Consider the following 15376-nt stretch of genomic DNA (forward strand, 5'->3'; position numbering starts at 1 on the left):
GACCCCAGAACAGAACTGTGGACCGTGGACAGGGCGGCGGGGGAGGGAGAATGGGTGAGTGCGGCTACCTGAGTTTCACAGGTGAGCATGGAAGGTGCCGAGAAAAGTAGGATAGCCTCTGGTCTCCTTGACAGGAAAATGATGATGGCCTAATAATGCTTGTATTGGGATGGGTTTGATTTTAAGAAGTGATGTCATCAGACTTATTTGGTATCTGTATAACTTTTAAAAGGTAGGCACGTAGTGCTTTGTGTGTAGAATTACTTTTTAGTTCTGTTTAAAAGTCTTACAGTCGTGGGATAGTGGGATTTTTGTTTGTCTTAGGAGAAAGAATTTAAACTAGTACAATGTCACTGCATTCTTTGTTAAACTGTAAAATTCTAACTATTTGGATAAGAGACCAGGGTTGAAACATCAGTGGTCTAAAAAAATGGATTAAATATTTCCTGAATTTTTGGCTTTTAGACATCCAAACTTGTAAAAATAACCATGTTCCAGATGGACACCTTTTTTTTTTTTTTTAAGTTTTATTTATTTTTTTAAGTAATCTCTATACCCAACCCAATGTGGGGCTCGAACTCATGACCCTGAGATCAAGAGTTGCACGGTCCTCCGACTGAACCAGCCAGGCACCCCCAGCTGGAGACCTTTTATAGTTGGGAGTAGTCAAGTGTCCTAGGAAGATAAACATACAGAAGTGGTTTGTTTAAGCTATCTGAAGTTTGTAATCTAGTAAATTGGGATTAGCATGGTGGTTCCCATACCTGGCTAATCTGCAGAATCACCTGGGTGAGTTTTTTTTTTAAGAAATCAGTTTTTTGGGGCACCTGGGTGTCAGATGGTTGAGCGTCTGCCTTCGGCTCAGGTCATGATCTCAGGGTCCTGGGATCGAGCCCCGCATCGGGCTCCCTGCTGGGCGGGGAGCCTGCTTCTCCCTCTCCCTCTGCCTGCCACTGCCCCTGCTTGTGCTCTCTCTCTCTCTCTGTCAAAAATAAATAAAATCTTAAAAAAAAATCAGTTTTTCCTGGGGCCCTACTCTAGCTACACCTACTGAATTGGGATCCTGCAGGGTAGGATCCGGGAACAAATGAATGAATACACACACACACACACACACACACACACACACACTTTCAAAGTTCCCAAATTTGAGGCGCTCAGGTGTAGAAGAGCCCCTTCCTCAGGAACTTCACACTGCCCCGCCCCCCCCCCCCCCCCCGGGGCCATGTGGCCGGGCCCTGGCTTGGGCTGGTGTGCCAGAGGTGGAGCTTGTCATTTCCCACTTTGGTTGTGTGAAATGACAATGTGAGGAATTGTGTGTCCAGGATTGTAAGGAGTGCTGGCTGAGTGTTCACTGCATCTCCAACTGTAACCCTCTAATTGATGTGGTTTTGCTTTAGGCCATTTAGAATTACCCTTAGAGGGTTTTGAGCTTTCAAGCAGAGGTTTTTAAGAGGCTCAGCAGATCAAAGAAGAAGAAGAAAATCCAAAGAAACACAGACCAAGCTTGGGTTTGTTTACTCCTTTGTTACAGTTACCAAGTTTAGCTGCCTCCCCACCTCAGGTTCCCCGAGTGTCTGTGTGGTTTTAGTTCTGTTCCTTTCAGAGACACCGTCCCTTTGTGTCGCTCTGTTGCTAGGCAGCCCCTGGACTGATGCCATCGAAGAGCTCCAGTCTGTCCGGCAGGGGATGTGGCCTAAAAGAGTCCTTCCCCTGTCCCCCTCAGGACTGGCTTGCCAGGCCCAGGAGGCTGCAGGAGAACTGAGGCCCAGTCACCTTGCTAGAAGAGTCTTCCCGCAGCTTTCTCTCTCCTCGGGGCTCTTGGGGGTTAGTCTGAAACTCAGCAGCTTTAGGCGGCCTGCTACGTTAGCTGTAATTGTATGTGTCCTTCTTCCTTCTCCACTTGGGCAGACTTTGAAAAATTATTAATGGAGAAATTCAACAATGTACAAAAAGTAGAGGGAAGAGTGTAATGAACTCCCACAGACCTGTTACTGTGTACATTTTGGTGTAATTTGCTTGCAGTTTTTTTTTATTCTGTGCATATTCCTGCATGTCGACCCACCTAAGTCCTTTTGGGGAAATATAGGATTAAAAAATAAACCTAAAAATGAGTTCCAGTTGTTACATAGAATGTTTTGTAGCTTCCTAAAAAAAAAAAAGAAAAAAGAAAAAAGAAAACGTGTTTTTCTCTGCCATTAAAATATGTGTATGGACAATTTTTTAGTGGTATCTGTCAGGGCAGGGCCCACGCTCACAGCGGACAGCAAGACTCCAGAGGGGAGGACAGGCAGGCTGGCCGGCTCGCTGCAGCTTCACAGGGGCCGGAAGCAAGGTAGCGAGACAGTTGATGGCACGGAACACAGCACACAGCAGGACAGCCCCGGGAGTGCCGCCTTCCCGACCCAGGTCCCACGGGGGGACGTGAGGGCCCTGATGATGGCCACGCTGGAATTGGGGCAGTCTGCACTTGAGGAGCCAAGGACCAAGCACCTTTTGTAGCAAGCAGCAGACAAGCCGGACCCCCGCCCCTGGGAGCCAGCGAGTTGTGCTGTGTGGTCTCCTTGACCAACCAAATGTGACAGCGAGACGTGCAGGGCTGCGCAGGCCCCATGGTGGCCGGCCTCTACCAAACACAGCATGTGTGGATGCACCACCCTTTAATTAATTAACCTCTCTCGTTGGTTATTTAGAAGTTTCCACTTTGTTCTTACAACAGATAACTCTGTGACATCATTGTGGGTAAAACGTTGTCCACATTTCTGATTATTTTCTTAGGCTAGATTCCAGCGAGTCCTATCACTGGGTCAGTGAGTTTAGCTTTTTATTTTTAGTCTCCTCATAGGTACTATCAGATGGCTTTCCAAAAACTGTCATATACACATTGACATCTCACTAGTGTATGATTATATTAGTTTATCTTCCCAACATTGAATTGGTTTTTTGTTTTTGTTTTTTTGAAAGTAGGCTCTACCTCCGATGTGGGGCTCAAACTCACGACCCCGAGATCAAGAGTCGCATGCTTCACCAACAGGGCCAGCCAGGCGCCCCTCATTGTTTTTTAATCATTGGCTTTTTTATAGAACATTTAAATATTTTTCTGTCTCTCTCCCTGTTGGTGGGGTGAGCTTCGACTATTCTAAGATCTTGTCTAGTGCCTGTGTAAGTCAGAATGGGGAGATTGTAGCAGCTTCTTCCTCAGGTCACTTTTAACTAATTTATTCAACAGGTATTTATTGAACACCTGCTAGGAGCTGGGTGTTCTACAGGGCTTGGGATTCAGGCATGAGCAGAGTTCTCAGGCCCGTCACATGGTAGGTAGAAGCGGCTGGTTTCTGTGGATAGCGTATGTCTCATCCAGATTCATTTCTCTCCTAAGTTCAGATGCAGGCTTCTTAAGAATAGAGTTAAGGTGGGAACCCGTCTGCTTTCCACGTTGTGGATCGGCATAATCTTCATTTCTTCCATGTTTATTGGACACGGGGCAGTGGTTGAACTTTGTGTCCCCTTGCAGCTGATGAGCATCAGACATCTGTGTTCCCGAAATGTGTTAAAGACTTTTGAAAGTGAGTTCACACAGGGGCGCCTGGGTGGCTCAGTAGTTAAGCGTCTGCCTTCGGCTCAGGTCGTGATCCCAGGGTGCTAGGATCGAGCCCCGAGTCGGGCTCCCTGCTCAGCGGGGAGCCTGCTTCTCCCTCTCTCACTCCCCTTGCTTGTGTTCCTGCTCTCGCCATCTCTCTCTCTGTCAAATAAATAAAATCTTTAAAAATAAATAAATAAAATTCTTTTATGTTAGGAGAGAGAAGACGGTCCCTGTTCAGGGACACCCTGGTTGAGAGGGAGCTTGAACTTTGCTTGATTACTTTGTCTTTTAATACTCTTTCCAAAATGCATTCTTACAGATTCTTCATCAGTCAGCCTTAATTTTTAAAATTTTGGCCGTCTTGTGCCTTGAGCAAATTATCTGTCTTCTCCAAGGGCCACCGAGTTGGGGTAGTGACACAGTCATACCTGCCTCTCCGGTAGGGTCTAATGAAGGGTTTGGTGAGGTGTTCAGTGACATCAGCCGGGGGGCTGGCACGCAGCAGGTGCCTGGGGAGTGTCAGCGCCGATGGCTGTCACCAGCAGACACCCTCCAGGGCTTTGTGGGGCCTCCACAGTGATCTAACACACCAGTGGTGACATTGAAATATCTTTAGTCATAATGAATGCGTTCATTTCCACTTACCTGTTTCAACAAACTTTTCAGGTTTTCTTTTCTTGTAGTTTTTTAAACAAAATTCACTTTATTTTTTTTAAAAGATTTTATTTATTTTAGACAGTGTGCACATGTATGTGAGTGTGTGCATGAGCGGGGGAGGGGGTAGGGGCAGAGGGAGAGGGAGAGAATCCCAAACAGACTCCGCGCCAAGCTCAGAGCCCAACATGGGGCTCCATCCCAGGACCCTGAGATCATGACCTAAGCCAAAACCAAGAGTCGGATGCCACCTGGGCGCCCCTAAAAAAACTAATTTGACTGAGGTATACTTGCATATGGCATACAATTTAAAGTATACAGTTTGATGAGATGTGTATGACAGATTTTTTTTTTTTTACCCCTGTGAAGCCACTGTTACAGTCAAGATCCAGAGCACTTCATTGCCCTGAGAAGACTCTTCATGTCTATTTGCAGCCCAGCCCTCCCTCCCTCCCACGGATCTGTCTTTTGTCACTACAGATGAATCTGCGTTTCCCAGAATTTTATATTAATGGAATCATACAGTGTATTCTCTTGTGCCTGGCTCTCACTCAGCATGAAGTGTTTGAGATCACTGTTGGGAGCGTCAGTCTTTCCTTTTTATTGCTGAGTTATTTTATTTCCACTGTCTACATAGACCACATTTTATTTATCCATTTACCTGTCACGAGCATGTGGATTATTTCCAGTTTGGGACCACTGTGAATTAAACTGCTGTGAGCATTCATGTACAAGTCTTTGTGTAGACATGTTTTTATTTCTCTTGGGTTAATACCCGTGAATGGAATGGCTGGGTTATATGGCAGCGTTTTTCTTTTTCCTTAAAGACGTTTTATCTTACATAAAATGTAACAGAGATAATAAGGAATGGTATGTACAAATGGTATGCAACTAGTTTTGAAATAAGCGTGAGAAAAGCTTTTTTTAATGTAAGCGTAATATGCAAATCTGTTAAAGAAGGTTTTAATACGTTATTTTGCATCAAATAAATCTGGATTTACAAAAAAAAAGTGACATGAAACTTTGAACAGTCACATAGTAGAGGAAAACTTTTTTTTCTGTTCTTGCAGTAAAAAACATCACAATTTTGTACTTAAAATTGGGGAGAGAGCCTCACAAAAATGTACAAGTATAAATTGTTGGGGCTGGGCAGATCCTCCTGAGAGCACTGTGCAAGTCAGGGGAGATGGTGGAGAGGCCCTCTGGAAGGTCCCATCATCATTGTCTGCTTCTCCTCTGTGGTTCATGGCTTTTGTCCACAACAGTTAAGAGACATGATGCGGGAGCTCTGCTGTCCACCGAGTGTAGGTAGGGGAGAGGCCCCCCGGCATCATGAGCCAGGTGTTTGTCACCCCCTGCATTACACCACCACTCAGAGTGGTCAGTCCTCTTTAAAAATGGGGGAGGGGTGTTAGTATTAAAAGGGATTTTTTTTTTTTTTTTTAAGATTTTATTTATGGGCGCCTGGGTGGCTCAGTTGGTTAAGTGACTGCCTTCGGCTCAGGTCATGATCCTGGAGTCTCAGGATCGAGTCCCGCATCGGGCTTCCTGCTCAGCAGGGAGTCTGCTTCTCCTTCTGACCCTCCCCGCTCTCATGTGCTCTCTCTCTCTCATTCTCTCTCTCAAATAAATAAATAAAATCTTTAAAAAAAAAAAAAAGATTTTATTTATTTGTCAGAGAGAGCAAGCGAGCACAAGCAGGGGGAGCGGCAGACAGAGGGAGAAGCAGACTCCCTGCTGAGCAAGGAGCCCGACACAGGGCTCAATCCCAGGACTCTGGGATCGTGACCCGAGCCGAAGGCAGACGCTTAACTGACTGAGCCACCCAGGCGTCCCTAAAAGGGATCTTTTATATAGAATCTTTTTAGAATAGTTCTGTTGTTTAGGGCTTTGGGGTGTTTGAAGGACCAGGTAGGTAGATAATCTAATTTGGAATTAAGGTGTCAATTGAAGGTGATTTTAAAGAATCCGTGATTTATGTCCCTACACAAGTTAGATGGCAGGAGTCAACGTAATTTAAAGTTGGGGAGATGGATCTTTTCATAATTGCAGTATGGTAAATTACCTATTTAGTCTACTTAATACCTTATTACGTGCTGTTTTCCATCCTAACATTTAAGTACTACTTAAATGTTTGTGATCTCCTGCAAGACTCCCTAAGGACAGTGTATAAGACCTGTGTGGTTAACAAGGCGGTGCCAACAGTCCTCGGATCCTTTATTTACGGTCTGTTGGCCTTTGGGGTGGGGTGAGAAGCTTGGCCTCAGTGTCCTCATGCTCCTGGGTGCTCACTCTGTCATCACCTAGTTCACTCGAGCACACGCCTGAAGACTTGGGGAAAGGAAGGATAAATCTTTGCGAGAGGTTGGGTACCCCTGAGAGCAGTCATTTTTTTCTTGATGTGTTCTTGGATGCCTTATTTCCCAACCAGTACTATAGATGACTTTTTGGTAGGACCGTGTTGGACTAAACAGACAAGTTTCACGTCCTACAGCACTACTTATAGCTTTGTATTTAATTAGGCATTTTACATTTTCAGTATAAACTTTATTCTGTACAGTCACTTTGTCATCGATGTGAGGTTTGTGGCATTAATTACGTTGACTTGGTCAAAGTTACAAACTAATGTATGTGCTTGCAAAGTTCCCAGTTGTCTTAACCATCGGCAGCGGCATTTATCCCAGTGACTCTGAAACCAGAAAATGGATGATAGAGACTTTACTTCAATTTGATACTTTTAAAAGGTAATTTCTATGAAAGTCACCATGCAATGCATATGATAAAGCTCTTCCCTTTACAGAGGGGGAAAGCAGTGGGTCAGAGTTCTTTCTTTTCCTTCCAAATTCTGAGCTCCTGGGAATAGGGAAAGTAGAGACCACGCCACCAGCTTTGTCCCTGGTGAGAGGGTTTGGAGGAGTTGCCTAACTGGAAGCATCTGGGAAGGGGTTGCAGATTTGTGAAGTAGGTCGTGTTTCTCCCTGCTTCTTCCCTGGTGATCAGCTCTCTTGAACGTTTGGAGTGACCATTGGACACGACCAGTAGTTTCAAGTACTGCCTTCCTTCTGATGCTGTCTACATTACTACAGCCCATCCTCTTTATTTGTGGGGTTCGTGTTTGTGAATCTGACTGCTCACTAAAATTTATTTGTCACCCCAAATCAGGACGAAAACGGTGCTCTCGCAGTGGTTTGTGAGCATGTGCAGGCCTGTGGAAAATGCCCTTCGCCCACGGCAGGTTACTGCGTGCGCGGAACAGGGGGACGTTCTGCCTTCCTGGCCCGGCTCTCATGCTGTAAACAAGGGCGCTTTGCAGCCTGTTCAGCGCCACGTCTTCGTGCTTTCTGGTGGCGATTTCACTGTTAATAGCAGCTCCGGCACAGCGCTGATGTGCTGGCTAGTGTCCGCGGGTGCAGGCACACTGCTGAGCCCCACCGGGAAGACGTTAGATGAGCTTCCTTTGAGCCTCAGTTCAACGTCAGCGAATCAACAGCATAGAGTAAATCAGGTGTCCCTGAGGGGAGCACAGCTAAGGGGGGCTCACGTATCCATGGGTGATACAGTGTGATCAGGGGCTCCCAGGAACCTAGCCCTGGACTTTCCCTGGGAACGCGACTGTAGTGCTTGGCTGGTCCGGTTTAGCAGCAGCTTTCCAGGACACAGCTACCGAAATCGCCACAGCCGGTGGTATCTCTGGCCCTCCTCCTCCCTCTGAGCTTCAGCTCTGGTGGCTCACTTGTCATCCCCCCTGGGATGCCCGAGGGGGTCTTACTCAGGGTGACACAGCTCTCCCCATCCCAGGAAGTAGCGCGCCTGTCCACATAGGTGTGTGGGTCAGATGTCGGGAAATCAGCTCCGACTCCTTCCTTTCTCTCATTTTCCAGTTCGTTCTGCCTCCAAAATCTCTTCTAAAGCAATCTGCTTGTCTCTGTCTCTACTGCAGCCAAGTTCGAGGAGGCCACTGGCTCTGCTGTCTGGGGTGTGACCCCAGCTTCCTGTGACAGACATCACCGTGTGCTCAGGTCATGCTCTCCCCCTCCTGCTGGCACTTGCTTGGCCGTCCCTTCTCGGACCCAGAACACACAGGCTGAGAGAGATTTCATGCAGGCATACTGGGTGTTTCTTTGGGTGGTGGCAGCTTCTGCCTGTAAACCTGGTAGGAATGTTTTTGAGCCTGGAAGGGGGAGAGAGAGAGAGAGAGTGTGTGTTTAGGGAAATAAACATCTAAACAATAGTTTAAGGAAGAGCTTGAAGAAAATCTTGCAGAAACACCAGTTCAAAAATAGATTGTTAGAGTTTTCTTGTTTTGCATCTTCCTGAAACCACCTGCCTTCTGAAACAAGGAGACCAGATTTTAGACAAAACAGTGGTTTCTGCTCAGTTTGTTTTAAAATCAGTTACAGATACCAGGAGAAATGTTGGACTGACTGGCTGACTTTTGTGGTGCCACCTCGTGCCTTCATTGCTCTGCCCCACGACACAGTGTGGGCATGGTCTGTCTTCCCCACCAGCTCCTCTGTCATGTGATGGCTTCGTCTCCACGGGTTCATTTTGTTCTCTGTCAGCTGAGTAAAAGGATGGGTGGAGTGCACGGATTTTGTAACATTGGTCTTGTGGTTTTACAGAGAAAGGGGTGATGTATAATTAGCAAGGCAGAAAGGGAGCAAAGGAAACAGGAAGGAGATGCGCAGTGCTCATGTGGCGGATTGGATGTCCAAAGCAGAAAAAAGCAAACAGAAAAAAGCAAACTCCTGCATCCCCCCCCCCACCCCATCTGTACTCACTCTGACTTGTCAGAGAACTGCTGGAATTTCACACGGTGGTGTTAATTGTTTGCATACTTTGTGAAGCCTGGGCATATTTTTCTAAGTCTACTAATTGAATTTGGTTTAGAAGTGTATAGAAAACCCAGTGAGTAGATTTGATCATCCCTGCTCAAGTAGTAAAAGTACCAGAAAGATCACTTCTCGAAATATCAGTTGAATTTATCATAAGCGGTTGGTGCTTGTAATGCGTTAGTTTAATCGAGTTAAAGAATGAACTTTCTAGATAGTTTGGTCACCATTGCCTTCCTACAAAACTGTTAGGTTTGTTTGATCTTTAAACATTTTCCTTTTGACCCAGGACAGTGTTAACCTTCCATTCCTTCTGCGGTGGGCTGATGAGTATTTCTACTGAGCTGATGGGATACCGAACGTGATTACTCTGTAATCACTTAAAATCCTGTAAAGCTGGTTCAGCAGAACCTTTTCATCTTTGAGAATGGGAACCTTAGTTCATAGAATCATAAAATGTCCAGAGGTGGAATTTATAAATACGGGTCAACACCTTCCTGTGTAGGGGGCATGGTGGGTGACAGGAGAGAGCCATGGGAGGGGGCTGTGGGGCTGTACTTCGAAGAACAGGTAGGCTCCAGATGGAAAACTAGATAATATTACAAAATTTATTTTTATCACATTTTATTTATTTTATCACATGCTTTATGCATGCTTTAAAAGATCACACACCACAGAGAAGTTTACATGAATGCTTGTCACAGCATTATTCCTCAGCTACAGAATGGATAAAGCAAACAAGGTACAGCCCTACAGTGGAATAGTATTCGGCCATAAGAAGGAAGGAAGTGCTGATCCATGCTACAGCATGGCTGAATGCTGAAAACATGCCGAGGGGAAGACACCTGACACAAAAGGCCACCTGTTGTACGGAGGCGAGTCCACAGACTCGGCAAGGTTACTGGCTGCCAGGGACTGGGGACTGAGTGACTGCTGATGGGAATGGAATTTTCTTCTTGGGGTGCTAAAAACGCCCTAGAATTAGATAGTGGTAGTCACATGGCTTTGTGAATGCATGAAAACCACTGAATGGTACACTTTGAAAAAGTAGATTTTGTGGTTTGTGAATTATATCTTAATTTTTTAAAATTCTACCTTAAGGAAATTCAGTGTGTTGATACCATTTTCAGGTTTAAGTAATTTTTCAAGTACTGTTAAGTCTTCACATAAATAGTGGAACCAGCAATGTAACCAACACTGATTCCGTTTAACCTTTTAAATTTGGAAGGTCTGCACTGATTTCAGCCCCCGTGTTTAACAAATACAAACATTTGCGATCTCGGAGAAAAGAAGAAGACTGTAGAACGAACTAACTGATGAAAACCAGCAGTTCCCTGTCTCACCTGGAGACCTTCCCTGGGGCAACCATTCTGAAATTTGCTGAGCTGATTGTCACACCGTGTAGTTCCAGTTCAAAGCCATGTTCTCAGACTGCTGTTGGACCGCCCGGTTCGGGTGCCCGTTGAACACTTTCAGTTGCGCACAGCTCTCCGCCGAGCCGCCACACTGCTTTTCTTTTTCCTCCAGCTCTTCTTCGCCTCCGTTCGTCCTTCGCCTGGTTTTCTTGGAAATTATCGGTTGCTTTCTAAAATCCTTCTCCTCTGCCCCGAGCTTCTCTCTGGTGCTTTCTGTCTGCTTGAACACATGGGTCTGTTGTCTGTGCCTGGACAGAGCCGGTCACTCTGCTCAAATCCAGTCGTTCCTCTTACTCTGCGCTGTGGTCTCTGTTGGGACTTCGCCACGAGTCGTTCTGGGGTTCCCGCTCTGTTGGAACAGCTTTTCTTAGGTCCCTGTCTTTTCTGTTTTGGGTTTATCGTAAGTTTGCAGAAGCATATTTTCTAGAAGTGGGAGGTATATGTCCCAAGTTTGCATATTAGAAAATGTCTTGATGTGTCCTTAACACTTTTTTGTTCTTGGATTTGATGTAAAATTCTTTCAGTAAAGTTTTCTTGTAATTTTGATTGCTTGTTTTGTTTACTGTTATATGTTCATGAGAATTACCCACTTTGTTTCACGGAGCCAGTTTGTTCATTTTTACCGATGTATCATATTTCATTATTTGAATATAACACAATTTTTAAAAATCCGTTCCAATTTGATGGATATTTAGGTGGTTTCCAGTTTTGCGTATTGCTACAGACGCTGCTCTGACCGTTCTGCTCACATTTCCTGGTATTTGTGGGACGGGTATATCCCCCAGCAGCGTTTGTAGGAAAGTCTGGCTGCGGGTTTTTCTCCCTACCGAGCTGTGCAGCCAGCCCAGTCACATGGCGAGCATTTATATCTGCACGGGGCTCTGCGTTCCGTTCTTTCCGTCCTTCCCATGACGGTACCACAGGATCTTACAATCCCTGAATCAAACAGCTAACACCTGCTGGGTTCCGATTTGCCCTGGCATCGAATCTGTAGATCATCTGGAGAAAAACTGACATTGTTAGTATACGAGTCCTCAGTACGGTTTCCCTCTGCATTTATTTAGGTCCTCTTCAGAGTCTTTCAGTAACATTTTAGGATTTCTTTCCACAAAATCTTGCACGTTGTTGATAGATCTATTACTAGGTATCTGCTTTCCGGTGGTTGCTGCCAATAGGCTGAAATGCAGGTGTGCTTTATGTATCGATTTTGTTGTGACCAGCAGTCTTGTTAAACCCTGGTAATGATTCCAGCAGTTTATCTTTAGGTTCTTTTACCTGTTCTCTGAGGACAGTCAAACCAACTGTGAAAGTAATGGTTTCATTTCTTTTTCTTTTTTTTTTAAAGATTTTATTTATTTATTTGACAGACAGAGACAGAGTGAGAGAGGGAACACAAGCAGGGGGAGTGGGAGAGGGAGAAGCAGGCTTCCCGCTGAGCAGGGAGCCCGATGCGGGGCTCGATCCCAGGACCCTGGGATCACGACCTGAGCCGAAGGCAGACGCTTAACGACTGAGCCACCCAGGCGCCCCTCATTTCTTTTTCTTCCCTCTTTCCAAACCTTATGTCTTTTTTCTTGCCCTGTTTGACTGGCTAGGGCATTAGGGCCTGATTCTCCTGCACTCCTTGGTTGAGAAAGATCCAGCTAGAAAATCCTTTAGCTCGGCCACCAAGGGAGTTGCTGAGACTGACACCCTTCATTTCTTCTCAGGCTTCATGGGGAAGCTTTCAACTTTTCCCTACAAAGTATAACATACTATAAATTGCTTGTAGACACCTTCATCATGTTTAAAAAAAGATTCCTTTTTTTGCCAAGAGATTCTCTTTCTGTCATGAATGGATGTTCAGTCCGTACAGTACTTTTCTTGCGCGTGTGCGTGCCCGCGCACACAAACACACACATGCCCGTGTGACATTGCTGCAGGAATCTGCGACCACGTCAGAGGACCAGCCCAGCCCCGGCCCGGCCCCTTTGCTGACCAGCTGTAGTTGAAAACGTGAAGTGTTGTCCTGTGTAAAACAGGCACTGCATTCTGAAACCTTAGTACGAAGAAAATAATGCAAAGTGTCTTATTAATAATTTAATATTTTGATTGTGTGCTGAAATGATGTTACAGATATACTGGGTTAAATAAAATTTACTATTTAAAGTTAATTTTACCTGTTCTGTTAGTTTTTTGATGTGGCTATTAGAAAATTTAGAATTATATATTTGGTTCACATTATATATTTCTTTGGATACCACTGGCTAGATAGACCAGTGCTTATGTGCAAACTTGGTTTGTAACAATAGCAGCTATCAGGTATTGAGTGTTTCCGGGATGTCTGCACTGCTCTAAGCACTTTTCTTTTTTTTTTTATTTTTAAAAGATTTTATTTATTTATTTGAGAGAGAGAGAATGAGAGAGAGCACATGAGAGGGGGGAGGGTCAGAGGGAGAAGCAGACTCCCCGCCGAGCAGGGAGCCCGATGTGGGACTCGATCCCGGGACTCCAGGATCATGACCTGAGCCGAAGGCAGTTGCTCAACCAACTGAGCCACCCAGGCGCCCTCTAAGCACTTTTCTAATAACCCTGTGAAGTGGGTAGATTTGCTCCATTTCCTCGATCAGCAACCTCACAGACATGGAAAGAGGAAGCAACTCACAGACACACGGCTCACATGGCTTGCAGGTGGGACACCCAGGAGGGCCCCCCAGGCAGCTGGGACCTGGGCCTGTGCTTTTAGTCACCACCTGTCCAGACCACTGTGACACCTCACATCAGTGGGGAAAGGATGTGCTTCTCAGTAAACGGTGATGACACTTGACTATCCATTCAGGAGAAATTTAAATTCCCTGTCATTCTGTACTTAAAAGAAAAAACAAAAAAACTCCAGATGGATTACAGATCAAAGTATATAGACATTAATATATAGTTTATGTATGTACACGTTTGTATGTGCACATATTTATTATATATACTTTGAAGATTTTTATTTATTTTTCTTTATTTGAGAGAAAGCGAGCAAGCGAGCATGGGGAGGAGCAGAGGGAGAACAAGCAGACTCCCCACTGAGCGCAGAGCCCGATGCGGGACTTGATCCCAGGACGCTGAGATCATGACCCGAGCTGAAATCACGTCGGACACTTAACTGACTCAGCCACCCAGGTGCGCTCCCCTGTATTATACATACTTTGACCTGTAATCGATCTGAAGGATTTTGTTTGTTTTTCAAAGTGTAGAAGGACAAAAATATGTAAATATATGCAGAGTATACATTATATACATATGTATATAACGTAAATTTTAAAGTGAATATTTTTTACAATTTCATTCGGAAGGAACACCACTTCCTAAACAGGTCACAAAAACCCAGATCATAAGAGAAAAAATAATTGACAGACTTGACTTCATATGAATAAACTTAACATATAAATATATTATTTATATTTTATTTTGCGTGACAGAAGCTCTCATAAAAAAAGTTAAGACAGCCAGTATAGTTGGAGAAAATGTTTGCAACACTTACAAGCGAAGGATTACTATCCATAACTTATGGAGGGTGCCTACAAATTAATAAGAAGACAGGCAGTAGAAAGTAGGAGAACAGATATGAACGGTTCACAGGAGAAGCGTAGAGAGCCAATGAACCTAAGTGATCAGTATTGCTAGTGAACAGGGACATAGTAATTAAAACGGCCGGGAAAAGAGCGCTGGCAGGGTTGTGGGCACGCGGGCATTCTTGAGGGTGGTGTGGAGTTTCACGAGGCAGTTCGGTAGTCTGGCTGGTGGTTGTACCGCCCGGTACGCGACCTTGGTTTCTCAGTGCCACCCTCCGTTGCAAGGAGCCGGGGATTGTGGGGGAAGTGCTTGATTCCGGGGCTGAGCCTGCCTGGAAAATCTGGTGACGGCAGAGTGCATCCTACCCCATAGCGCTCCCCAGTTACTGAGGGACATCACTGACAGAAACCTGCCGCTCATCTTCGCCACACACGGTCAAGGTTAGCATCACGGGCCTCTGACGTGATGCCTTGAGAAGAACACAACCTCGCTTTTTGTGCCATTCTTGCCAAAAGTGCACAACCTCCATGAAACCAGCAGGAAATCCCCAAGAAATCCAAACCAGGGAACGTTCTACAAAACAGTGACCAGTTCTCTGCCGGGGGTCAAGCCCGTGACGCACAGGGACCAGGGAACTGTCACAGATTGGGGACCGAAGAAGACACACAACAGGCAGTGGGACTCCTGGATTGGAGGCAGCAAGAGGCCTGGCGGCGACCCTGGAAGCACTGGCCGGCTGTCAGCACGGTGTCCTTGTCAACTTCTGGTCACAGTGACTGTCCTGTGGTTATGTGGGACGGGGACGGGGACGCTGGGGGAAGTGGGTGAAGGAGGTCCGAGGACTCCATGCTGTTACCATTTCTCTGCAGATCTGTGATTCAAACTACAGTTAAGTGTCCCTACCAGCTCACTGTGTAATTCATCTTTCCCCAGTATCTTCCTCAGACATCCGTGCCCAAGAGCAGAAAGCCCGGTGTGGAAGATTGGGGATTGTAGCTCAGCTAGTGATGGGAAAGTCTCAGAAGCAACTTCAGGGTCATCCGTCGGGAGTCAAAATCTGGCAAAAACTTTACTGTGCAATGTACCAGTTTTTAAAAATTGAGGTAGATCTGTATGTTCCAGCATAGGAAAATTTCTAAGACCTGTTAATGGAAAAAGTAAGTTGTAGAAAAATAACGTATTTAACCTTTGTTATGCAGGCCATAAACAAGGACTTGTATGTTTTGTATTTCATATCCTGTCCCCTGGGCCTCTACCAGGAGCATAGTAATCATGTGTTTCTTCTCTAAAAACAAGAAGAAGGGCGCCCAGCTGGCTCACTCGGTGGAGTGTGGGACTCCTGATCTCAAGAG

This window comes from Leptonychotes weddellii, chromosome 15 (genome assembly GCF_054177405.1).
Source record: "Leptonychotes weddellii isolate Sample4059 chromosome 15, ASM5417740v2, whole genome shotgun sequence".
Classification (NCBI taxonomy): Eukaryota; Metazoa; Chordata; class Mammalia; order Carnivora; family Phocidae; genus Leptonychotes; species Leptonychotes weddellii.